The 27257-nt window shown below is 44.9% G+C and overlaps 1 pseudogene; it reads right to left on the bottom strand.

Moving 5' to 3' along the window:
* Window positions 1–15652: 15652 nt before the first annotated feature.
* On the bottom strand, window positions 15653–26021 carry LOC123129454 (uncharacterized; annotated as a pseudogene).
* Between the last annotated feature and the right edge of the window lie 1236 nt (window positions 26022–27257).

The raw sequence follows: 27257 nt of genomic DNA on the forward strand, positions 1-27257 counted from the left end.
ACCGCGCCATCGCCCATCACGCGCCACCCTCGCAGGCCCCGCCGCGCGCCGTCGCTCCCGTCGCCCGTCATCGCTGTCACCGCCGTCGCCCCCGCCGCCCGTCGCTGCCGCCCCATACTACGTCGCCGTCTCGATCACGCCGTCGCCCCCGGCCCGCAGCCCGTCGTCGTGTCATCCCTGTCGCATCGCCGTCTCGCGCCGCCGCCCGTACACCGGCCCCCGCTCGTACACACACAAATACACACACACATATTTTTTTTACTTATTTTCTGTTTTCTATTGTTTAGATTAATGTTAGATGAATTACGTAGATAAGAATGTTTGAATGTTAATGTTAGATGAATTATATGAAAAGATGTTAAATATTAATGTCAATTTTAGATGAATTAGCTAGATATTAATTAGGTATATATATGAGATTTGAACTAGTTGAATTAATATAACAAGTTTATTTTTAGTATGAAAATTAATAGAACAAGTTTATTTTTAGTAAGAAAATGTAGGTATATGAGATTATTTGAACTAGTTGAATTAATATAACTAGTTTATTTTTAGTAAATGCTTAGTTGAACTAGTTGAATTAGTAGAACTAGTTTATTTTTAGTAAGAAAATTTAGGTATATGAGATTTGATGATCTAATTAAAATATTACTATGTATAGCTACTTTATATAAATTAGTAAGAAAATTAATAGAACTAGTTTATTTTTAGTAAATTCTTAGTTGAATTAGTTGAATTAATAGAACTAGTTTATTTTTAATAAGAAAATTTAGATATCTGAGATTTGATGATTTAATTAAAATATTACTATATAGAACTAGCTACTTTATTTAGTAAGAAAATTAATAGAACAAGTTTATTTTTATTAAATGCTTAGTTGAATTAGTTGAATTAATAGAACTAGTTGAACTAATAGAAGTAGTTGAATTAGTTGAATTAATAGAACTAGTAAGTGTTTAATGTTTCACCTATATGAACATAGGAAATGTCGTCTGACGACGAAAAAGATTTCATTAAGTGTGAATACTGTGAAGACCAGCGCGGCCTATGCGACAGAAATTTCCTTGTTGATGATAGGCGCTTCAGCATCAAGCTGGATGAGACCTTCGAAGTGGATACAGTAAGTCACAACGACAAGTCTTTTTTCGTAATTAAGCATGACTTATATATGCTTCATTTGCTTCAACTTATAATTTTAAATTTTCACTATTCTACTAGCGCATCCCCTTCCATGCAAGAATTTTTGTCTTGGATAAGATAGGTTTCAGTGCTATGGAAACTATGGAGGTAAAGAGAGTTTACCTGAAGACCGAGCATGGTTATACTTTCAACGTCAAATTATACAATGCAGACACGTACACCTATTTTGAATGCAAAACTTGGCAAGCACTATGCAAGGCTTATGCATTTGAGCCTCATATGGTTATCACCTTTGATATTCGTCCGGAAGATGATATTGAAGGTAATAGAGACATCTGGGTCGATGTGCAAACGCCTCCAGTTCTACCATTATGTGAGTTTCTCAACCATATTTATGTCTTTGATATTGTTTATTCAAAAATATTTGACAACTAATTTCTATTGACAGCTTATTTCCATTCAAGCAAACATGTCCGGCGCTTGGTAGACAGGACCTACTACTGTCCCGGAGCTGAACTAAACTGCAAGGAGATAAGTCATTATGTTTCATGGCTTGAGGATCTTCATACTGTTAAGACAAATTTTCTTCTTGCACTTAGAAACGTTAGTACTCAAAATGTGCGACCAATAGTGATCGTATTGAACTACGGTCACATCTATTTATGAAAGATGGTAATATTTTTACTATTTTTCCTCAGTGCATCTTGTGCATACATTATTTTTTTGCTAAACTTTCATTGCTAAGTATATTAATTACTATACGACGTTCTTCAACAGGGACTCCCGATGACAGTTGTGCCTCAGTGGATCGAGACTAAAGGTCACATGTCAATGGTTAGTTTGTGGCCAAGATATCCTACATTGCACATAAGTGCATTCAAGATTTCTAAAATCGATGAATGTTTAACAGTGAAAGATTGGAGCAAAATTGTTAACGTTCCCAGAGAAGTACTAGGGGGCAGCAATGAGAAGCGCAGCACACGATTAGGAGACAGGTTCATCTGCATGCTCCAGTATGATGAATCAGGAGAGCTATACATGTTCTATGCTATTTTACCTGAGAGAGAGCAGCAGGAGTGATTTAGCTAGTTCATGCTCTTAGTACTTTTATCCTCTCATGTCCGTGTTCTTCGTCCTGAATTTAATCTCAAAGGGTGATTGCTTTTGTGGTGTTATGAACGCTTATAATATGATGACCATGTTGAACTCGATGATATCTTTGCTTCTGGTCCAAGTGAATGTTTTTTTCTTTAAGCTAGTGTTGGTGATGATTAGATAGTGGTAATGACTATGATGATTAAACAGTGGTAATGACGACTATGATGGTTTTTAGCTAGCTAGTTTACTGTTGTTGATGATATGATGCAAGAGTTTTTATATTAATATGATGATGATGATGAGTTATTATATCATTTATGAAAGAAACCGCAGATCAGTTTCAGCTGGATGGATCCTAGCTAAGTGATCAAGTATATGCCATATCCATATTATACTTGATCACTTAATTATAGGTGATCAAGTATAATATGGATATGGCATATACTTGATCACTTAGCTAGGATCCACATGCATCCAGTCGAAACTAATCTGTTGTACTTTCACCTAATGATTTAACAACTAAAATAATCACTAAATTAAATTGAAAACACAAAATTAAAGGAAAAATAAAAAATAATACCAAAACACCCCCTAACATGTGTTACCAACTGGTACTAATGTCCTGCACGCACCCGGTCCTGGCTCGTGCCACGTGGTGGCACTTTAGCGCCGGTTCGTGATGAACCAGTACTAAAGGGGGGACCTTTAGTCCCCACTCTTTAGTGCCGGTTGTGGAACCGGCACTAAAGGCCCTTACGAACCGGCGCTAAAGCCCGGTTCTGCACTAGTGGGATGTCATCGAGCTGAACGTGTGTCGAACGCGTAGGTGACGTACGTTCGGTGAACGTGTGCCGAACCGCGTTACTAAACGATTCCTCTTTCGGTCTATGAGGATACGTGGACACACTCTCTTTGCTCGTTGCTATGCTTCTCCTAGATAGATCTTGCGTGATCGTAGGAATTTTTTTGAAATACTACGTTCCACAACACTAGGCCTTTGACTTTTGCCGGACGGGCTTTGACCAGTGGACTCTTCCACCTGGTTGCGATAGGTCAGCCCATAGGAACATCCCGTCATCGACCCTGATCTCGTTTGGTGGCGTTCGCGTGGGCCAGTTTTGGTGCGGAGGGAGCCGGCCCCGCCGGAGATGGTACGTCGCCGTGTCAGGGAGGAGGACGAGCACGTCCATCGCTACATGGTTGCGTTAGAGGGCGGCGGGTTCTCCAATACCTGGCAGTTTCTTCAGGGATCTCACTTCAGCTATGATCCTGTGAGGGTTCCTTCTCTTTGGGTGTCCACCGCCCGCGCCGCAGGAACCGCGAGTGTCCTAGATTCTTCTGTAGTATTCGATCTTTATTAGCTACCTAGCCAGTGATGTACTCGATATATAATACTCGAGACGATGTATTCGAGATTATATATTATTCGAGACGATGTTCGAGATTATATCTATTATTTGAGACGATGTATTCGAGATTATATCTATTATTCGAGACGATGTATTCGATATTATATCTATTATTCGAGACGACGTATTCGAGATTATATACGATGATGCTTATTATGTGTTATGATTGATTCAGTTTTTCCTTATTAATTGATTGCATCCATGTATTGTAATTTGAATATATTTCTTTTGGATTAGTTAAACAAAACCTATGGCGGACAATACCGGCAGAGAGGGAGAAGAGGCCCTGTTCAATATCATACGCAATCCTCGCGGGCCAGATGATGATCAGAATGAAGAAGATTATGACGGCTCCGAATATCTAAACAACACCGGGGAGGGTGATATGATATTCGATCGCGACGACCGAATTGATGAAGTCGTGAACTATGAACATGACGAAGAAAATGTTGATCTTGAAACAACAAAGACCGGCGAGGTATATATATTTATATAAGCAGGCATCTGGTGATCATCACATGTTTTAAATGACTTGAAGATATATTAACGAATCGATCTTTCTTCTTTCATCCATCCGGATCGAGCAAATCTTCAGGCAACAGGACAAAACGAGGCCCGAACAAAAAGTTGAAGGAGGGCGTAAAGTACAATATCGAGGCAATCAGACCTAATGGCGAACCATTCGCGCCTAAGAAGATTGCAGACAAGTTCGTTCGTCAGTGCGGAGTTCTTGTGAAGGACCAACTCCCGATCTCCCATCAAGAATGGAGAGAGCCATCAAAGCCACGTCCAGGAGTTACTTTTGTCGACGACAGACAAAAACATTTGCTTTGCGAAACGCTCATGGAACATTTCACCCTACCAGATCATTTCACAAATGCAGATGTGGAGAAAGTCAAGGACGCTGCTCTTAGGAAGATGGCGGTTGCATTCGAGAACCACAAGATTCGTGAATGGGCCAAGTACGTTAACGGAGGAAGGAAGACTCGAGTATTCAAGGGAACACTAGAGAACCAAAGTGCTCATTGGGACGATTTCGTGAAATTCAAGGATTCAGAATTATCTAAGGAACGGTCGAGAATAAACAAGGCCAATGCCGCAAAAAAGGATAAGTTCCATAAGCTGGGCCAGGTGGCTATGCGGTGGGAATGCTTAAGTGGCATAAGCCTGAGAAAGAGATGCTGGATGCAGGTGTTACTCCAGAAACATTGAGCTGGCCCCCCAGGTGCAGGACTTGGTTCTATGCGCATGGGGGGGAGTTGGACCCGAAGACAGGCAAAGTTTCCAAGAAGGCATGTCTGGACGGAGCCGAAGATAAGCTACTTGTTGCAATAGAAGAGGCTCGATCCGGGTTGTTCGAGCCCAACAGAGAGAACGACGAGCTTACGCGTGCCATGGGAAATCCTGAACACCCGGGAAGAACACGAGGCATGGGCGCTATTCCGTGGTATGAGGGGTTTTCAGACTGGAACGCCGACTACAGAACCCGTGCGAGAAAGAAGATTGCGGAGGAGAAGAAGAGGAAGATGGAGGAGGAGCAGAGGAAGCTAGACTATGAACGCCTTCAAGGCCTAGAATCAGCGCACACGGACTTGGCAATCAAATTCCAGCGGCAGCAGGAGCAGATCGACTCACTTAGCCAGCAAAGGCGGTCTCAGCAGCTAGCGGATGATCCACCAATGGATAGCACCGTCCCATCCATGCCGAGAAGCAGCGTGGGTTCCGCCCCGGGTGACGCATTGCTGGATAGCTACCCAGTGGATGACATCATGGAGAACACTAACTGCGAGCTACACTTCAAAATGAAGAACATATCCATGAAGGTGGCGGACGCCCTTGCTTTTACAAATCCCCCTGAGGCAACCTTCCATTGCAACCCGATTCCAGCGGGCTATGCTCGTGTCTTGGTTGATGAGGTGGTGGACCAATATTCGGGGCTAGAGCTTGACATTCCTGGAGGTGACGATGAGCACACACTAAGAGAGGCCAACCATCGTATCATCCTATGGAGAAATGATTGCATCATCTTTCGAAGACCACCGACACCGTGTCATCCGACTCCTCGTCGCAGTTCGCCACCGAGTCAGCAGACTCCTGCTCCTCCAAGTCCACCAACGCGTCAAGCCACTCCTCCTCCAAGTCCGGCACAGCTTCAGGCCACTCCTCCTCCAAGTCCGGCAAAGTGTCAGGCCACTCCTCCTCCAAGTCTGGCACAGCTTCAGGCCACTCCTCCTCCAAGTCCGGCACAGCTTCAGGCCACTCCTCCTCCTCCAACTCAGCCACGTCAGTCGTCTTTGCCGCTTCAGCAATCACGGAAGAGAGCCGCCTCAGCTATGGTGTGTAGCGGTACAAGTCGAGGTAGTACTGCAGGTACAGGCGGAGGCAAGTGATTTCAATATGGTCCAAGCCTCGCGCCTCTTCCGCAGAGGTCTTACGACAAGTCCAAGGAGGAAAACGTAGCCATATCGAAGGCCTAGGTGGAAGCCCATTTTGCACCGAAACCGCCACCGCCGCCAAGGGAGAAAGTGCCTGTGGAAAAGATTGACCACTTCATTCGTATGGCTAGACCACCAGCTCCCAAGCCTGTTGATACAGACTATGAGCGCCACCTCAGGAAGTTAAATCGAGCACGTCTACAAAAAGAGGCGAGATCGAGATCGAGCAAATCAGCGGGCAAAAAATGCGGTAAAACCGTTCCCCAGCTGGGAGAACAGGCGGCGCAATCAATCCCCCCGCTTGTTGTGCCAACAACACATAAGAGTAGGCGCGCCTAATATTATTGTGGGCAAACCGTTAACGTTCCCGGTGTGGGCGATGTGGTAATAACCGAGGAGCATATTGCGCAGGCTGAATCGATCGGGATCACTGTTGGACAACTCCTCGATATCGAGCCCATGTCTCCGACTAGAGAGGAGGAAATAAAATAGAAATATGCCCGGGACCAACCTTTGGTCGAGCCAGAGGAGGTCAATAAGCTCCCAACGAGAATGTATGCTGCATCAATGGTACATGGACATTACCAAGATTTCCAATCGAGAGTCCCTCATGGTGAATGTCAACGAGGAGCATTACTACCATAAGAAAGCTGTGACCGTTGAGTATTCAGAACTTTTTCAGCTATACAATAAAGACGCACTCGACAAATCTATCGTCAGTTGCTATTGTCTGTAAGTGATTTCTTTCTGTAATTTAAGTCTCAAGCTAGCTGATCATTTTGATCAATCATTACCTGTAATTATCCTCACTATATGTTTTTCTGTGGTATTATGCAGGATGAAGATTTATGAAATGAAAAAAGGTGGACGCTATGGCATTTGGTTCGTTGACCCAAATACCATTAATGAATACACATGGAAAATAGATCCATATCACGCAAAATGTGTAGAGGAAAGCATGCTACAGTTCTTCAAGGAACTCAAATACAATGAAGATATACTACTTCCTTACAACTTCCAGTGAGTCACACTGTCTTGTACTACAAATTCTGTTTTTCCCTGCTAGCTATAGCTACATGTTTTTTGCTTACATATGCTCGTTTAATTAAGACATGCAAACGTGTGTGCATGCAGATTTCACTGGATCTTGTTAATCATTAAAGTTGATGAAGGAACAGTTGAAGTACTAGACTCGCCACTTAAGAAAGCAAGTGACTACAGCATCGTGAAGGGGATAGTCAACAGGTAATTTCAATCATTATTAACTATATCTCGGCCTATTTAATTAGTTCGTCATTTCTTGATAACAACTATTTAATAACCCATTTATTCATTTTCTTTGTCGGCGGGCAGGGCTTGGGTAAAGTTCATCAGGGTCACTCCAGGCCCATGGAAACAAAGTCTGAAATGGTATCGACCCAAGGTAAGTAATTAAGTAGTACTAGCTAGCTGCCATCTCTTTAATTATCATGCTTGATTAATTATTATCTGATCAAAATTCCATTCTCGTAAAGGCCCTGAAGCAGGCGCCGGGGAATGATCTATGTGCATAGTACATTTGCGAGAACATTCGCGTGATGGCGTCCGAAAGGAGCAAATCTCAAAGACAGGAGTGGGTACGATATCGATTGTCAGAACACTATTCACAATTTTTACACCATTATCGATATCTAGTCACACAACTAATACACATGCATATTGATCTCCTTCTTAACAGTTCAAAGAGGTGCGGGACAAGCTCCTAGCACAGGACCGCATAGAAGCAATTCAAGAGGAAATAGCGGGATTTTTGCTTCGACCAGGTCATAGATCACAAAGGAGAATACTATTACCCGCTACCGAAGGCACCAATTAGGAGAAATTGTGTGTGTGTGTGTCTATATATATATATATATATATATATATATATATATATATATATATATCCCTAATAATAAAGCACGGATTGGGTCTCCGGGTTCACCGTCACAATACGCTTTTCTTCGCGTAAATTTACGCTTTCAGTTTTATTACATCCAAGGTGGGACTATTTTACTTGCGTATCCGAGGCGGTACTATTTTTATGTTTTCTGTGTGTTTTTACGTAGTTAATTGCGTTCTGTGTGTTATAAAGATGTTGGGTCGTCGATGCCTTTCTATATTAGGCTGGGCCTTCCTTCATTCTGCAAAAAAGATACCCTGATGCGTTACCCAGCAGATCCGGTCTCCATCCCTAATAAAAACAGATCCGGTCTCCTGCTTCTTCAATCGATCTGCTTCTTCCTTTGTAGAGCACAGCAGCTCGATGCCCTTCCACGGCAGACCAGGTCTTCTTTCTCTTCTTCTTTGATCCAACACAATCTCCTTCCTCTTCTTTCATTCAATCTTTCCAATTTTTGATCCAATCCTTCCTGCGCTTGAAACCTTCTCTGACACAAACACTTCCTGCGTCCATGGGGAGCCCGACAGGAACTCTGGCAGGGTCTCCTTTGGCTGTTCCAAAGGCCGATGAACGCGCATATAAATACACATCTACTCCCTCGACCGAATCTCCAGCTCAATTGTGTCATTATTTCGTGCTCAACAATGGTGTCTTGTCGTTCTACCAAAGTCGACGGAATCTCGCCGCTCTGTCAACCTCGCCGGAATTTATCCGTACTGCCGACTTCGTCAGAATTACAATGCGGAATCTCACAAGCTACAGCGATCTGGCAGGTGCTCCGTTTGCAAGAAAAACAGCGACATCCTGCAGCAGTTCACCGACTAAGTCGGCAGCCTGCAGCCAGCAGGAAGCACGAGAAGCAGAGAAGCAGCAGCAGGCCAGCAGCGGAGCAGTCAACAGCAGCAGGCAGCCGGCGCACGTCACGGCGGCCCGGAGGCGGAGTGCGGCGATGGTTGCCCAGGCCGGCGGCCGGCGGACCACAGTTGGCATCAGTGAGCAGCCGCTGGTCGAGTCAAAGGCCTAGGAAGGCCTCACACATGGACCCTGTCAATTAAGGGAAGGGGAGAAGTTCCTGCAAATTTGGGGAAAGGAGAAACGATTGAGCATTTTTTTGTGAAATAGTAGAAACGAACGAGCATGGGAGGTCTGTCGCCTGTTGGCGCATTGGGCTCGGATGGCCATTTAGGCTTAGTATTAAAAAAATTACACAGTCACTAACGCGGTGATACGTACTGCTAATCCAATGATTCAGTGTGATACTTGATGACGGAAGAGCAAAAGCTTCGTTTTGCAGTCTTCCAAGTCAAGATTTCCGTGGAAGTCCGTGTTGATTCGTCAGTTGTTCGGCAGCATAGGTGTAGATTAGATGGATTCCAATTCTACATATAGGATCGATAGTTCCAATTCTACATTGCGTGCACGCATTGACTGCTCCAGGCTTGATCGCTCAAGTATGGATTTCCAGGAAAAAAAATAGGATTCTGTGCAGAAGACGTCGGCACAACCCGTTGAGAATCAGGTACCCTATTTTGTATCTCGCGTTCGTGCACATATGCTTCACCTTGCATCGTCAGGGCAGTGCTACCATCGCTTTAACTACCGTCGGTATCGTCCCGTGAGGCGGTCCAGTGGGCACACTATGCATGCCAGGATTCAGGTTTCAATTGACTATAGGTAAGAAACTGGATGGATCAGCATGCATACATATACAAGCAAATGGGGGTCGGCAAAAAACATAAGGTGCATATTGATTTACCTGATTAACAACATTGCTAATCCTCTACTCGAGTTTTATTGTTGGCAAGATGTTGGATGGATATATATGTGTACATGACCAAATAGGATTCAGCAGAAATACAGAAGGTGCACCGTATTAAATAATTAGTGTAGGTTTTTTTATGTTTGCTCAGAACATAAGACATAGTATTTTTGTTAATCCTTAGCTGATTGAATTTCATACAATATCAATCACATAAAATTACATGTCAGTTACCTAACCTTGCAGTATTGACAGTGCGTATTCCTTAAACTAGCTGCATTATTATATAGTTCAAAATTAAATATGAAACGAGGTTGAGACAAGGATGGTTCATGGTTGGATGTTGATCAAAATTAAGGCTTAGAAAGATGAGATATATAGATGTAGGAAAATGATTGATGGCCTATTCTCTTTCTGTATAAGGCGGTACCAAGTAATTGATTGAATTCATATTGGAAGTCAACTTCTGTGACATAATTGTGTTAATCAATTTGGAGCATTGAGTGTGCAAAAATCGATGTAATACAATTTCAATTCGGCAGATATAGTGTAGTTTTATATAGAGTTACAGGAGTTTGTTTACCTCCGTGTTTTCGATCCAAGATTAAGATGTGGGTATTATATGCATTGTCGACATAGCTTGGAAATTTTAACAAAATAGAAACTTTTCATTATTTTTTGGTCATATGCTATATTTTTCTACGAACAAAAAAAATTCACTCTTATTTTTCAGCTCGACCCACTAGCGCCTGTCACCAAAGTACAAGGAGTTGGGACTTGGAACTGTGTGCGACACAAACTCCGCTCTTTTCTCTGTTATATTAGCCAAAGATTGGGGATCTTTGGACAACGCTCCTAATATTTATTTTGTTTCTCGTGTAGTAGTGTGGAGGATTTCAAGGAGTTTCCTGATGATGTCATGTCTGGTGATGGGCCATGGGGAGAGGAGGAGGTCTTGAGCCATTGGGTTAGTGAAGTGAGGTTTTTTATCTCCCGTTGCAACGCACGGGTATTTGTGCTAGTATATATATATATATATATATATATATATATATATATATATATATATATATATATATATATATATATATATATATATATATATTATGATCGGTTCTACTAGAAATTCTATTTGTATATATGCATAACGTGTACAATATGTAATATCGTAAAATACCAGCAAACGAAAAAGAATTAAATGGAAAACACAAAATTAAATAAAAAAGTAATCATAAACCCAAAACCCCCCAACATTTTAATACCGGTTGGTGACACCAACCGGTACTAAAGGGCTCCCTGCCCCTTAAGCTAGCTCGTGCCACGTGGTTGCCCTTTAGCATCGGTTCGTGCTGAACCGGTACTAAGGGGGGGGGGGGGACTTTAGTGCCTACATTTTAGGGCCGGTTACCAAACCGGCACTAAAGGGCCTTATGAACCGGTGCTATTGCCCGGTTCTGCACTAGTGGAACCTGACCAGGAACGTGACCGGTGGTACGTGGCTCCCTCCTGTCAGTACACAAACTAACTAATTCCCGTCGGCAATGAGATTCATCATGCATGCATCGAATAAAAATACCAGCCACGAGATACATCATCCGCGCATGCATGGCTGCTTCTAATAATTTAGTGACTCCAGGTTAGAAACTGATGCTGTGACTGGAAGAGGCAATGGAACTCTGGCTGTGTTTTTTTAGTGGAACTATATATGGAGCTCTACCTGATCAATGATTTTAGTGACTGCAATATCTAGAATCAATGTTTTTCTCATAAAGATCAGAGACTCTACTTGACAATAAATTAAAACATGAATTTTATATGTGTATGCTAGGAGAATAAAAGAGGAGAGCAACTAGTTAACGAGCGCTCCTTCGGGAGCCTCGCAATGATCAACGCCACTTGGCGTGCTCTCAGCCATTCGTTACGTGTCGCGCTCTAAATGCTTTCACCAGATTATGTTTTTTATTTATTTTTCCGCACGCGTTTTTGGCTTTTAAACGATTTTTTCAGGGGGGTTTTCGACGTTTCGGTTTTTCACCGGTTTTTCTTAGCTTTTCGCTAAAAAAATTTAGGGAAAAAATTTGCACGAAAAAACGCGCTTTTTTTCCTTTCGCGAGAGTCACGGTTTTGCTTCCGCGAGAGGTACGGTTTTGCTTTCGCGAGAGTCACGGTCGTGCCTCTCGGAAACGGAAAAAATGTGTTTTCTGTTTTTTTCCTTTCGCGAGAGTCACGGTTTTGCTTCCACGAGAGGCACGGTTGTGATTTCGTGAGAGGCACGGGTGTGCCTCTTTCGGAAAGGAAAAAAAACCCATGCTTCCGGTTCGGTTTTTTCTTCCAGTTTTTTCATCCTTTTTTCATATAAAAAATTTGTCAAAACTTAACAACATGGGATCTAGGTTTGAAGTTCTCGACGCGAGGAATCTAATGTGAAAGCGGTTTGAGATTTGGACGCACGGTTTGAGTGATACAACGTTTTGAATAAACGGATCTACGAAAAAAGAAAAAACTCTCAGGTTGCGACAAGTGGCGCGCTGCATGTGCGCCACTTGTCGCAACCAGGGGAGTAGGAGTGATCTTTACAACGAGAGTACTCAACTAGTTTTTTGAGAAATCTCGCCTGCTTTATTCATTCAAAAGCAATTGTCATAGGTACAAGGTTTGGGTCATGGGGGGGGTGCCCAACCAAACATGTCTGCCTATATCTAGGTTACAAGCAAACTTGGCGAGATTCTGAGCTTCAAAATTAAAGTTCCTACGCTCAAAAACAAAAGAGAAAGAAATAAAGCTATTATAGTGGTTCATTATTTCATGCACCAAAGCGGCATTGGGGCCTCCTGTTCCCCTGTTGATGTCATTCACTGCCTCTTGGCAGTCCGAGGCCACGCAAACCTTCTGCTCTCCCAGGTCGTCGGCCAAAGCAAGGGCCTCACAGCATGCATAAGTCTCCAAAGTTAAGAGATCAGTGATCCCATAGTAAACCACCGCCGATGACCCCAAATATTGTCCATCCTGGTCGCGGCATAAAGCTGCAACTACACCACCTCTCCGTGATCTCACCACAGCCCCATCCACATTAATCTTCGCAATGCCGCTCAGTGGAGGAAGCCACTGCTTCGGTCATGGTGGTGCAACAATACAAGTACTTTCATGCACTCGTCCCGCGCTCATGTGTCCCAGCTCGTCAATGTAGTTGTTGATAAAAGACGTCGTGTGTTGGGGGCTCTGAAAAATCGATTCATAGATGGCCTTTCTCCTGGTATACCATATTGACCACAGCGTGATGACCATCCTTATAAAACTAGCATGGTCCATCTTCTCATTGAGTTCAAACAACCATATCCTTGCGTTGGATTCCTCGTTTTCAGACATGAGTGACACCAGTGTTTCATCTGAAAGCGCCCAAACGCAATAGGACATCGTGCATGCAACCAAAGCATGGCGCCATGAGTCCTCATATCCACACATCGGGCATACATCTCAAACCGACATGTTTCGTCTCTTTAGAACATCCGTTGTGGGGAGTGAATGATGAGCAAGCCTCCGTAGGAAGATTCTCACCTTCAACGGGATTTTCAATTTCCACAGAGAGGTCTAAGCTTTTTTATGTTTGTCAGAGTGAGATGATCCACTGCCTCCGTTCAGCCACTCCACCCTCTGCAACTTTGTCTTGAGCAAAAATTTATATGCTGAGCTAACACTAAATTTTCCTTTCTTGTCCGGGTTCCAAGCCCAAAAATCCTCTATATTATGAGTGCATACCGGGATCTTCATAATAGCATCCGCATCTATAGGCAGGAAAATTGTTTGGACTAAAGTCTCATTCCACGAGGCTGTTGCCGGGGAGAGCAACCCCGATAGATACCTTGGGGGATTGACCACTAGCGACGTGATGGGTCGTGGTGTCATCTCCTTCGGTATCCAGTTATCGTTCCATATATCTGTTTTTTGGCCATTACCAATCCGGCGAATGATTCCCTGCTTTACCAAATCCAGCCCCTCCAGGATAGCTCGCCATATCTGAGAAGGTCTAGACCCCAACTCAGTGTTAAGGATCGTCCTGTCAGGGTAGTATGCAGCCTTCAGTATTCTTGCGCTTAAGCTCATTGGTTCTTGCAAGAGTCTCCAAGCCTAACGTGCCAACAAAGATAGGTTGAAAATCTCAAGATCTCTAAAGCCCAGCCCGCCTAGGTGTTTCAGACGTGCCATCACATCCCATGACACTCAAGCCGACTTGCGTTCTCCCTGCTTGCAGCCCCACCAAAATTTCCTGATGATGGATTTGATGTGATCACATAAGCCTCTTGGGAGTTTGAAACATGACATAGGGAACACCGGGATAGCTTGGGCCACCGATTTAATTAGCACATCTTTCCCACCAGCAGACAAACATTTGCTCATCCATCCCTTCACCTTGTCCCAAACTCTGTTACTCAAGTATTTAAAAGTCCCCTTCTTTGAATGAGCCCAGTATCTTGTAAAAAACATTACACAAACTTATAGGGCGGAACTGAGAGAGCAAAGTTGGATTTGATACCTTCGGAATAAGGACCAGCAGGGTATCATTCAAGCATGCAGGCCTCTCCTCTCCCCTAACACTAGCCAATACTGCCCTAGTTACTGCTTCGCCACATACATCCCAATGTCTCTGAAACAAGTGAACTGGAAATCCGTCTGGACCTGGGGCTTTTGTAGGAAACATCTCGAAAAGAGCGCTCTTAACCTCCTTCGCCTCATACGGGGCCAAAAGTGATGCATTCATCTTCGGAGTAACCTTCAATGGCACGTGCTGAAGAACGTCATGTATTCCCTCAACTCCATCTGAGGTATATAGTTGTTCGTAGAAATCAAGTGCCATCTGCTGCATTTCCATTAGCTCCGTGGTTTCTTGTCCATCCTGTTTTTGCAGAGCCTTGATTAAGTTCTTCCTCCTCCGCATGGAAGCCCGCATGTGAAAGAAACGTGAGAAGGGCCCACTCTCATGCAGTCGCTCCGCAGGCGATCTAGCCCCTTTTTTAAACAGCGTATTTCTCCTCTAACACTCCCGAACGTGGTTCGCGACCAGTCGCCCAGGTTATTCGCTAGAGCCTCGAGATTCGCACGGACTTCATCCACCGTCAGATTATGGCCATTGGGCTCCCACGCTGCATGCACCGCGGGTTTCAAGTATGGGTGACTCTCCCACATTACTTTGTACCTGAACTGCTTGGCTTTTTTGGCTCCTCCAGTCGGTTGGGTTAGCTGTAGTAAGATGGCCGAATGATTCGAAGTCGCGACTGTAATGTGTTCTACAGCCGCCGATGGGAACAAAACCACACCAATCCACCAAGCCCAAAGCCCTATCCAGCCTGACTCGGGTATACGAGCCACCTGTCTTTTGGATGGGTTCTCCAAAGTCTTCAGGCCCGGCCCGCCCGACGCAAAGGGCCCCCAACCTAGGTGTTTTTCTGTGTACTGGGCTGACCCAAAGTACGTACTCGCTGGGATCTACCGCTCAAAAAAGGAAAGAAAGCACGCTGGGATCTGGTTTATTCTAATCACCTACACTGAGATCTCGTAATAAAAGGAAAACACGCTAAGATCGCTCATTCTTTCCAAAAAGAAAAGGATCGCACGTACCAACTGTGGCGCTTAATCTTCGGGATTTCCGTACGCGCGCTGCGCTGCGCTGCCTTATGGAGAGGATAATCAGCGCTGGCTGGCGGCGTTGGGAATTGAGGGGCTGAGGCGCTGAGCAAGCTGGGATTATGCGACAGGAAGCTAACTTGTGCGCCATGCACCGAGAAGCAGAGGAGGAGCAGGAGGGGGAGCTCTTGCACCGCGGCCATGGCGACGGTATCACCTCGACGCACACATACACGGCACACCTCTGCTCCGGCTCCTGCTGCTGGCCATTTTAACCGGCCTGTCCTCTCCATCCAGTGCCGTCGACGTCGCGGAGCTCGCCGGAGCCCGATGAGGAGGAGGAGGAGAACTCGCCGATCGAGCAGGTGGCGCTGACGGTGCCCGTGGGCGACGACCGGGACACGCCCGTCTCACCTTCAGGATGTGGGTCCTCGGCATGGCGTCCTGCGCCGTGCTCTCCTTCCTCAACCAGTTCTTCTGGTACCGCAAGGAGCCGCTCACCATCACCGCCATCTCGGCCCAGATCGCCGTGGTGCCGCTCGGCCGCCTCATGGCCACGGCGCTCCCCGAGCGCGCCTTCTTCCGCGGCAGGCCGTACGAATTCACCCTCAACCCGGGGCCGTTCAACGTGAAGGAGCACGTGCTCATCACCATCTTCGCCAACGCCGGCGCCGGCACCGTCTACGCCATCCACTGGTAGTCCCTGTCTGCGGAAATTGGAAAGTGCCAACGAGCATGCAGGGATCAATGTAAATAATAAATGCTTGTTTTAAAACCATTCATTCAGAGATGAGAAATTGGTGTTATTCCATATATATTTTTTCCGGAAAACATGTCAGGAGCACTGCCTATTCGTTAAGATGGATTTTTATTTTTACTGTTCAAAGTTTCAGAAAGATTTATGACGAAAGTTCTAGTGATTGCATAAAAAAGAGGAAAAATTCTTCTTTTCAACCGATTGATTTCTCACTCCTTTAAGTCGCCTTCATCTTGTGCCACGTGTTCTAGCAGGACAAGCACACCACTTACCTTTCCCTTATCTTCTCGGCCTCCCATCCTCGCGCTTGATCCCGTCCGCGAGCTCCCCCTTTCTCTCTCTCCTTTATCCCCAAGCGTCTCTCCTTCCATGAGCTAGTGCTCCTCTGGCCTGTCCAACCACCGCCCCTCGCTGGTGCTTTAGGGCATGGCCAATGCATAGCCAGAGGGTGATGCTCCGCAGACCATGTAGGATCCAATATCTAGAAAAGTAGGTTCGGATGGTGTAGCGGGATCCTCGGCAAGAGGCGGGTGCTCGGGGAGAAAAAGTGTGGTCCAATGCATAAAAGTGAAAAAATTAAAGTGGATAGTAGGGATGCATGTGTAGTGGGAGTTCACTTTCTATTCTTTGACGAGGCCCACAAGTAGTAGCTTCCGTAGGGGAGAATAAAATCAATATATATATGCCTCAAGCTACATTTTTCATGGGCATCTGTATCCATATGTCACCATTGTACATGCCCTCATGCTGCAGGGAATCCGCGAGCCATGTAAAGGAGGTTCACCCGCCGGTGCTTTTTACGGGAGCCACTGTGATTTTGCAAGTCAGGGCATGACCTCGCTGCTGTTTGGGGGGACCTGACCGGCGGCAAGCCGGATGGTGTTTTGTGGCGAGCCGACTGTCGGCGCTGGATGTTGCCAAGAAGCGAGCCACCAGTGCTTCATGACGGAGCCGTCGTGGTGTCGCGAAGGACCATCCGCTTCAATGCAACGAGGGCGCTGCCCGCCGGTGCTGCAGAGTGTCGCCGGCGCTGCGGAGGGGGAGTGTCTGACGTGCTGCATTGCAACTTTCGTCGTGCTACAAGCCTGGAACCCATCACCAGTGCTGCATTGAAGTCGTCGCCGCCAATCCTGCAATGAAGTCCTCGTCACCGGCCACCGGTGCTACAATGAAGCATTCATCATCGTGCGGTGCTGCCATGAAGCTTTGTGGGATGCCCATTAGTGTTGCATTGGAGCTTTCCGGTGCTGCGCGGTGCTTCCATGGAGCTTCAATGGAGCATCGCCGGATGTCGTCGGTCTTGCTTTGAAGCTTTACCGCACTCGGTGCTACCATGGAGCAGCGGCGGCGGCTCCCGATGCTGCCATGCAATGGTCACCGTAGACTCTCGGAGCTGCGATATAGCACTCGGTGGTGTACTGGAGCACTCGCTGGCAATGCCGGTGCTGCGAGGTCGCCGGAGCAAGTGCCACGGTGGGTGAAGCATGATCTCTGTTGGCTGTAGAGAGAGAGACGTTGTGTGGATTGATGGGCGTGGAGGATGCAAGACAAAGAGGAGAAAGACGATGGGCGTTGCGTTGGTGAAGGAAGTGTGCACGTAGTCCAGTTGTCACAGATCGGTCGGGCGCGCTAACTTTCATCGAACGGTCGCCAAGGCGGTTTACAAATCATGTCCATCATCCAACTTACGCATAGCAGTGGCCTTTAATTTAGGGGTAGCCAGGACGTCTACTCCCTCCGTCCACGAATAAGTGTACATCTAGATTTTGTACTAAGTCAAAGTTTTAAAACTTAGACCAACTTTATAAAAAAAGTAGCAGCATTTATAACAGTAAATTAGTGTCGTTAGATTCGTTTTAAAATTACTTTCATGATATATCAATTAGATGTCATATATGCTACTATTCTTTTCTATAAAGTTGGTCGACTTAGAACAATAGCTAGATATACACTTATTCATGGACGGAGGGAGTAGTTTTGTTTCTTGCAGAAGAGCGAGAGAGGGGTTAATCGTGATGATTTCAGAGAGGACGTCTTTGCACTTATCTATGTCTCCGAGGCCGCGAACGTTCCAAGAGAGCATGGAGAAAGAAGACTGATTCATAACATATAAACATAGAAACACCACAAGCCATAGAGCACAGCCTGTTTGGTAAACACTTGGGCAGGGGAAATAGGAGTTTGCACAAGGGTTTTTATGAAGGTATTAGGCATGGGAAGTAGATTTTTACTCCCATTCTCTTGTTTGGCATATGATGGGAATTGGCGTGGGATAAAACTGTGCTCACGAATTAACAGGGTACCCCTAGGAAGAAATCTCTGGAAATTGGCTTCCTCAACTCACATTCCCCTTCCCACTTAAACTCCCATTCTCTCTAATCAAATAGTGGACTTTTAATATCCTCACCCCTCAACTCCCATTCCCCATCACTAATTACCCCGAACCAAACACGCTGAAGTGAATGAGAAGTGGACGTGGCTGACGGCACGAAGATCCAAAAGAACCCTTCGGACTGGTGTGCTCTCCTGGCTGGACTCCTAACACCGATCATGGTGAAGCTAGGCAGAGCACGGGCAGCGCGAACGGCGCCAGCCTCGTTGGCGTCAACATCGTAGACCAGAGCAATCTTGGCGCGGTGGCAGGGCTGACCGCGGTGCTGACTTTCGTCGGGACAACAGTTGGGGACGGGGCCCCAGCCACCGGATCGTCGACGGTGCAGGAAGACAAGGTGGGCGTGGCCTGGGAGTCAATCGATGTCGCCACCACGGCGGAGAGGTGAGCAGGCGGGGTTGGGACTAAGAGCATTGGCATGGCGCCGCCTGGGTGTGATGACCCACAAGTATAGGAGATCTATCGTTGTCCTTTCGATAAGTAAGAGTGTCAAACCCAACGAGGAGCAGAAGGAAATGATAAGCGGTTTTCAGCAAGGTATTCTCTGCAAGCACTGAAATTATAGGTAACGGATAGTTTTGTGATAAGATAATTTGTAACAAGTAACAAGTAACAAAAGTAAATAAAGTGCAGCAAGGTGGCCCAATCCTTTTTGTAGCAAAGGACAAGCCTGGACTAATTCTTATATAGAGAAAAGCGCTCCCGAGGACACATGGAAATTATCGTCAAGCTAGGTTTCATCACGATCATATGATTCGCGTTCGGTACTTTGATAATCTGATATGTGGGTGGCCCGGTGCTTGGGTGCTGTCCTTACTTGGAAAAGCATCTCACTTATGATTAACCTCTATTGCAAGCATCCGCAACTACAACAAAAGTATTAAGGTAAACCTAACCATAGCATGAAATATGTGGATCCAAATCAGCCCCTTACGAAGCAATGCATAAAATAGGGTTTAAACTTCTGTCACTCTAGCAACCCATCATCTACTTATTACTTCCCAATGCCTTCCTCTAGGCCCAAATAATGGTGAAGTGTCATGTAGTCTACGTTCACATAACACCACTAGAGGAGAGACAACATACATCTCATCAAAATATCAAACAAATACCAAATTCACATGACTTCTAATAGCAAGACTTCTCCCATGTCCTCAGAAACAAACGTAACTACTCACAAAGCATATTAATGTTCATAATCAGAGGGCTATTAATATGCATATAGAATCTGAACATATGATATTCCACCAAATAAACCAACTAGTATCAACTATAAGGAGTAATCAACACTACTAGCAACCCACAGGTACCAATCCCGGACTTAGAGACAAGAATTGGATATGAGAGATGAACTAGGGTTTGAGAGTAGATGGTGCTGGTGAAGATGTTGATGGAGATTGACCCCCTCCCGATGAGAGGATCGTAGGTGATGACGATGGCGATGATTTCCCCCTCTTGGAGGAAAGTTTCCCCGGCAGAACAGCTCCGCCAGAGACCTAGATTGGCTCCACCAAGGTTCTGCCTCGTGGCGGCGTAGTCTCGTCCCGAAAGCTTGCTTATGATTTTTTCCTAAACGAAAGACTCCATATAGCAGAAGAAGGGCATCGGAGGGCCACCAGAGGGCCCACGAGGCAGGGGGCGCGCCCAGGGGGGTAGGGCGTGCCCCCCACCCTCGTGGCCAGGGTGTGGCCCCCCTCTGGAACTTCTTGCGCTCAGTATTTTTTATATATTCTGAAAATGACTTCCGTGAAGTTTCAGGACTTTTCGAGCTGTGCAGAATAGGTCTCTAATATTTGCTCCTTTTCCAGCCCAGAATCCCAACTGTCAGCATTCTCCCTCTTTATATAAACCTTGTAAAATAAGAGAGAATAGGCATAAGTATTGTGACATAATGTGTAATAACAGATCATAATGCAATAAATATCGATATAAAAGCATGATGCAAAATGGACATGCCAGGGTGCAGTGCGATAATGGAGGGGAAGCCCCGGCCCAAGCGGCCGTCTTCCCTTTGGCAGCGCCACGACGGCTCCACAAAGAGCCATGGCGTGAGGGGGGCAGCCCCCTACCTCTGGCTCATTCGGCGAACTCCCGCAGTGTAGCCGCGATCACCGTAGAAAAGGGCAGAGCACATGGGGGTGTTGGACGGAGCAGGAAGAGGCGCAGAGAACTCCATTGTCGATATCGGTGACGATGCACACTGGCAGCGATAGGACGCGGCGGCGTCGGCTGGGGCGAGACTGTTAGCCATGAATCTGTGCATGTCTGTTTTTTCAGTATTTTCTATTGCATGCAAGTAATGTAGCACGTGCATGACCTCTCGAATTTTTGTGTGCGGGCATTGCGGTGAGTAGTGGATCAAATCTGACGTGCAGTCAGTCATGGGATGGCGCCATAATTATCGGAACGAACCATGTTTCTCTTTTTCTTTCTGTTTTAAGCAGTGCTATTCTATTCCTACGAACGATTTTGAAGTATACTATATGTACGTACTAGTAGTTGAAATGGATTGCAGTTTACCTAAAATCGTGGGACAGTTCAATCGACATAAAATGGCACGTACAGATTTCGTAAGCCTCTTACATAGGAACTAGCTGAATGCCCGTGCGTTGCCACGGGTAATAGAATACAAAAAATGTATTTTTGCGCCTTCAATTTTTTTTTGCCAGTTAGGATAAGGATCACATAACAAAGGTGTCCTTTGCCGTCTCAACGATGCCTTCAAAAAATATATCTTTAGCATGGTCCAGTTAGGATAAAGATCACAAAAAATATATTATTGTGCCTTTAATTTTTTTCAACGAATACAAAATAAATAGAATGCTACAGAATGCATTGTTGCAGTAGCAAGAAAAACATTAGCTTCGCCTTCACGTAGAGCATCTTATTTTTATATTTTGATCTAGAGATGGCTACTACAAAATTCAAATATCATGTGTGAATCTCAATTCAAATAATTATTCAAGGGGAAGGTAACAGTAAGACATGTGTGAATCTCAATTCAAATATCAAAATTCTAGCAACTTTTTTGTATGGACATCACACATTTGCTGGTTTACGTTCAAGATTTTTGGAAATCATAACATTCTAAACACTAAATCTCAGATTTCACAAGTCCACTGTAGAGTGTTATACCTTGAAGTCTAGAAACTGATGCAACATTAATTTGAGTGAATTTAAAAAAAGTATTGTAGAATGAAATTCCTAGATAAGTAGTAATTGAACAAAGAGTGTCGCATAGTCCCTCCGAATTTGGTTACAGAGCGAGTAGCTTTGAATAACCAAATAAATACATTGTCAGTTACCAACACTCTCACTTCATGTATCCTTCAAATTTAGCTATGGATAGAAGGGCACTGGTAGAAATAGGCATACATTAATATATGGAAGATTCAGCAATTGGCATCAAGTTAACACGGATTCGCATAACCTCATAAAAAGAATCTAAATTACATCTTTGAACAACACGTACAAGCTATGTCCCCGGTATCATCACTAGTAGAAAACAGGGCTTTGGTGCAGGCCGGGTCAGCCCATTAGTCCCGGTTCAGTCCAGAACCGGGACCAATGGGGGCATTGGTCCCGGTTCGTGAGCTCAGGGGGCCGGCCGGGCCACGTGGGCCATTGGTCCCGGTTCATCTGGACCTTTTGGTCCCGGTTGGTGGGATGAACCGGGACCAATGGGCCTCGCTCCTGGCCCACAACCATTGGTCCCGGTTCGTGCCTCAAACCGGGACTAATGGGGTTGAGACCTTTAGTCCCGGTTCGTGCCACGAACCGGTACTAAAGGTCCCATTTTCAAACTCTACCCCCCCCTGTGGATCGCCTTTTCAGTTTTTAAAAAAATAAAAGAAAATGATGGAAATGTCAAAAAAATAAAAGAAAATAAGTTTCCCATGTGATATGTGGTCTAGTTGTTGGGAAAATTTGCAAATGTGAATTTTGACTTTATTTGCAAAATTTCTCTGAAATTTGTAAAAATGGGCATAACTTTTGCATACTAACTCGGATGAAAAAGTTTTTTATATGAAAAATCATCTACTCGAAAAGTTACATCCGAATTTAACCGGGGGAACCCCGTTAAACATTTTCAAAATCCTCAAAAACCTAATAGGAAAAAATGTTACGGGGCTTTTAAGATCTAGAGTGAAAAAAAATCGAAAAAAAATCATACAGTGGGCAAACTATGGTCAAACAATGGTCAAACTAACTATTCTAGAATATTAGTCTTACTAAATAATTATTTCTGTAATTTCAATTTTGGTTAAATCTGGTCAAACTGTGGTCAAACTGTGGTCAAACAATGGTCAAACTAATTATTCAAGAAATATTAGTGTTACTAAATAATTATTGTTTTTAAAACAATAGTTTCAAAATAAAACTATGAAATGTGTCACTTCATGCTCAAGCAAAATTCCTGAAGGTTAATAGGATTGACATCTTAGTATTGTCAGGAAAACAACAAGTGCAGACTTGGAGCGAGGGGGAATAGAACCCGGAAGTTAAGTGTGCTTAGGCTGGGGGAGTGGGAGGATGGGTGACCGTTTAGGAAGTTAGATGATTTGGAATGATGAGAGGTGATTAGAGGATAAATTGAGAAGTGATGAGGGGTGGTGATTACAGACTAGAGGTTAAAATAATCTAGAAATTTGAAATAAAAAAATTCAAAAATATATTTCAAAAAAAATCATAAAATTTCCTTTAGCCCTTTAGTCCCGGTTCTGGATTGAACCAGGACTAAAGGGATAGGCATTAGTACCGACCCTTTAGTCCCGGTTCTGGAACCGGGATTAAAGGCCCTTATGAACCGGGACTGAAGACCTCAAAATTACATACAACAGATGACCTAGTAGCAATCTATTGACAAGATCATCATAAAACTATTTGGCGAAAATACAGAAGCAGTCATCTTTTATATGTACAACTGAATGGAGTCCTAATAAATATTCCTAACATGACAACATATGTATCACAATATCTGAACCCATCTCTATTTCCTTTTTTGGAGCTGCATCTTTGTCACCTAACAATATATGAACCTATGCTCAGTTGGTAATGGAACAAAACAAATATCTTGGTTAAAAATACTACACTGTTAACCATGGGGGAATTACAGCCGGTAGTAGACAAAGCAGCGGCAAGAGTGGAGCCCTGGCAAGGAAAGTTCCTAGCTTCTAGGGGGCGCTTGGTTCTAATAAACGATTGCCTAACAAACATTCCCATGTTTGTTATGGGTTTTTACCTCCTCCAGGACGTGATCCATGCAAAACAAAATAAGATTTGATCCCGCCTTTTCTGGGCAAAAGAGAATGGGAAACAGAAGTACCATATGGTATGTTGGGAAAACATTTGCGAGCCTAAGGAGAAAGGTGGGCTTGGGGTGATTAATTCCAAAATAATGAACTGGTGTCACATGACTAAGTGGGCGTCGAAAATTCTAACCGGCCAAGGGGGCCTTTGGTTAGATATATTCAGGCGGAAATACTTGGAGGAAGGAGGGGTGGAATTTAGGAGGAATGTCAAAATGTCGCAATTCGCGAGGGATGTTAGGAAAGTTCAACCTCTTCTCAGGTTAGGGACTCGGTTTTATGTGCGTAATGACAAGGCCGCGTGCTTCTGGTTGGACATTTGGTGCGAGGAGAGGAGTCTTCGGGGTGGTTTTCCGGCTTCATTTGCGATTGCCGAAAATCAGAATGCCAAAGTGGCTAAGTGTTGGCGGCAAGGACAGTGGTCTCCGCGCTTCCGGCGCCCTTTAGGGGTTGCAGAAAATTCTGAGTGGGATGAGTTACGAGATAAGATGAGAGGGTATAGACTGAGTCCTGAAAAGGATGAGGTTGTTTGGGGACTTGAGTCATCCGGACAATTCTCCACAGGCTCATTGTACAAGGAGATTTTCAAACATGCAACCCCATGCGACTTGTCAGGGTTGTGGGATGCGAGATTGCCATCCAAAATCAAGATCTTCCTATGGCAAGTCGCCCGTAATAGAATTGCAAGAGGGGACCAGGTCCAAAAGTGACAAGGCCCGGGAGATGGCAGATGTGTGTGGTGTGGCGACATCGACGATCGGGATCACATCCTGTTCCGATGCATTATGGCTAGATTTATGTGGAGTGCGGTTCTCTCAGCAACGGGGTCCACGTGGAACCCAAGTGGGTTCACAGAATTTTACCGGCTTACGGCCACGACGTCTGGGAGGGATAAGAGGATGACATGGCTAGGATTTGGGGCCTTAGCATGGTCCCTGTGGACTACTCGAAATAAAGCGCTCATAGAGGGAGTTTTTATCAGACATCCTGCTGATATGTTATATAAAATGGTGTCTTTCCTGCAGCTATGGAAGCTGCTGGCAAAGCGTCGGGACAGAGGACTCGTGGAGGATCTCGTCAGAAGGGTGCGGGTAAGGTGCACTGAGCTTCGACGCACATCATAGGGAACCGAGACCGGCGCCTTCATGGAGCACTTGCTACCTCGAGAGCCATCGTCGGTCACTTTTATTGCTCTAGCGCTGCGCCGCTATGTATCCGCCTACGGGCTTGTACCCCTTTTCCTAGCTTTATCCTAGCTTTGGCACTTGTTAGTTCGTTAGATTTGTGGTCAGTACTTGGGCTTGGCCGCTTGGCGGGCTTGTCGGACTCATAAGGGCCTCATTCTAAGGCCGGGCAAGCGCCTCCTTTCTAAAAAAATACCACACTGCGAGGTAGCTCTCATTGAAAATTAAGTATTAATGACAGATGCCCAACGAACTATGTAGACCTTCGGAATTTGTTTAGCTGCTTCTATTTTGAATGACATGTGCTACAAATTATTGGTTAAAATTCATATTCAACCAATGCATGCTTGACATGGAGTCATTTTCATTCTAATTTGTTTGCACACCAAAATCAAAACTACATAATCTTGGATAGATAGGCTGCTCACGAATAAGTGGTTTGGAAAATTTTGGATACATTACACGGATAACTGATTCAGAAAAGTTTGGATACAGTACTGAATTATATTAACAATCAAAATCCATCCCTTGTGAATTAGGCAGTCATTACCGTTCCATGGATCATAGAAAGCATTGGTGACCCATGCCTGCGCATCATCCAACACCCCAACAACCAGCCATAAACTGAACGCAAACCCTTTCAAGAAGAAGCCAGGTTGTACACAAAAATCAGTCTGCTCCTTGCCTGCACATATCCATCATATAAACAATTACCTACATATCAAACACCAGTCCAAGATCGAAGATCAAGCCTTAGGTTGTGACTTGCCTTGACAAGGGGCTAGAAGATGTCTCTGTGCACATGTAGGCAAGTTCGTCGTCGCCACCACAACATGTGGAATTTTAGCAAGCATCATCGGTGACTGGTGCATCCACCGGCAGCGGCACTAGTGGAGATCGTCCCGGGGGAGCAGAGTCTTAGGGGTAAAAACATTCAGTGGAAAGAACATACCATAGACAACAGAAGCAAATGAGCAAACATCTAGCGTGCACGCCATGCCACATCAGAGTGACTCGGATGATCGGTCATCGAATTACTATAAGCAAGCTGGGGGGTCCTCGAAGAAGGCGGTACTCACTAGCCTGCGACCGAGATTCAGAGTTGTAGCGGACTACGCCGGTCTCGCCTCCGCCACCTTGGACGGTGATTGCGAGATCACCGGTGCAGCCACACTCTGTGCCACACTGTCCTATAGCTCCCGTGCGAGACCCCTGGAGAGGAAGTGCTATTAGCGCCGGTCTCGCTGCTGGCCGAGAGGGTTTGCTGCTACCTGCGTCCGGATCGCTGTCGCGCGCTTGGCACCATCATGAAGCGTCTCCGGTGGCGCGTTCCTGTCGCGTTCCCTGATGGAGCCTGCTTCTACGGTTGCCGCGGGTTGCGACTCCGCTGATGTTTACTACACAACCTTTTTCTTGTAGACGTTGTTGGACCTTCAAGTGCAGAGGTTTGTAGGACAGTAGCAAATTTTCCTCAAGTGAATGACGTAAGGTTTATCAATCCATAGGAGGCGTAGGATGAAGACGATCTCTCTCAAGCAACCCTGCAACCAAATAACAAATATTATTTTGTGTCCCCAACACACCCAATATAATGTTAAATTGTATAGGTGCACTAGTTCGGCGAAGAGATGGTGATACAAGTGGTATATGAATGGTAGATAAAGGTTTTTGTAATATGAAAATATAAAAATAGTAAGGTAACTAATGATAAAAGTGAGCATAAACGGTATTGCAATACTAGGAAACAAGGCCTAGGGTTCATACAACTTTTACTAGTGCAAATTCTCTCAACAATAATAACATAATTGGATCATATAACTATCCCTCAACATGCAACAAAGAGTCACTCCAAAATCACTAATAGCGAAGAACAAATGAAGAGATTATGGTAGGGTACGAAACCACCTCAAAGTTATTCTTTCCGATCAATCTGTTGGGCTATTCCTATAAGTGTCACAAACAGCCCTAGAGTTCGTAGTAAAATAACACCTTAAGACACAAATCAATCAAAACCCTAATGTCACCTAGATACTCCAATGTCACCTCAAGTATCCGCGGGTATGATTATACGATATGCATCACACAATCTCAGATTTATCTATTCAAACCAACACAAAGTACTTTAAAAAGTGCCCCAAAGTTTCTATCGGAGAGTCAAGACGAAAACGTGTGCCAACCCCTATGCATAGTTTCATGGGCGGAACCCGCAAGTTGATCACCAAAACATACATCAA

Source organism: Triticum aestivum, chromosome 6A (genome assembly GCF_018294505.1).
Source record: "Triticum aestivum cultivar Chinese Spring chromosome 6A, IWGSC CS RefSeq v2.1, whole genome shotgun sequence".
Lineage (NCBI taxonomy): Eukaryota > Viridiplantae > Streptophyta > Magnoliopsida > Poales > Poaceae > Triticum > Triticum aestivum.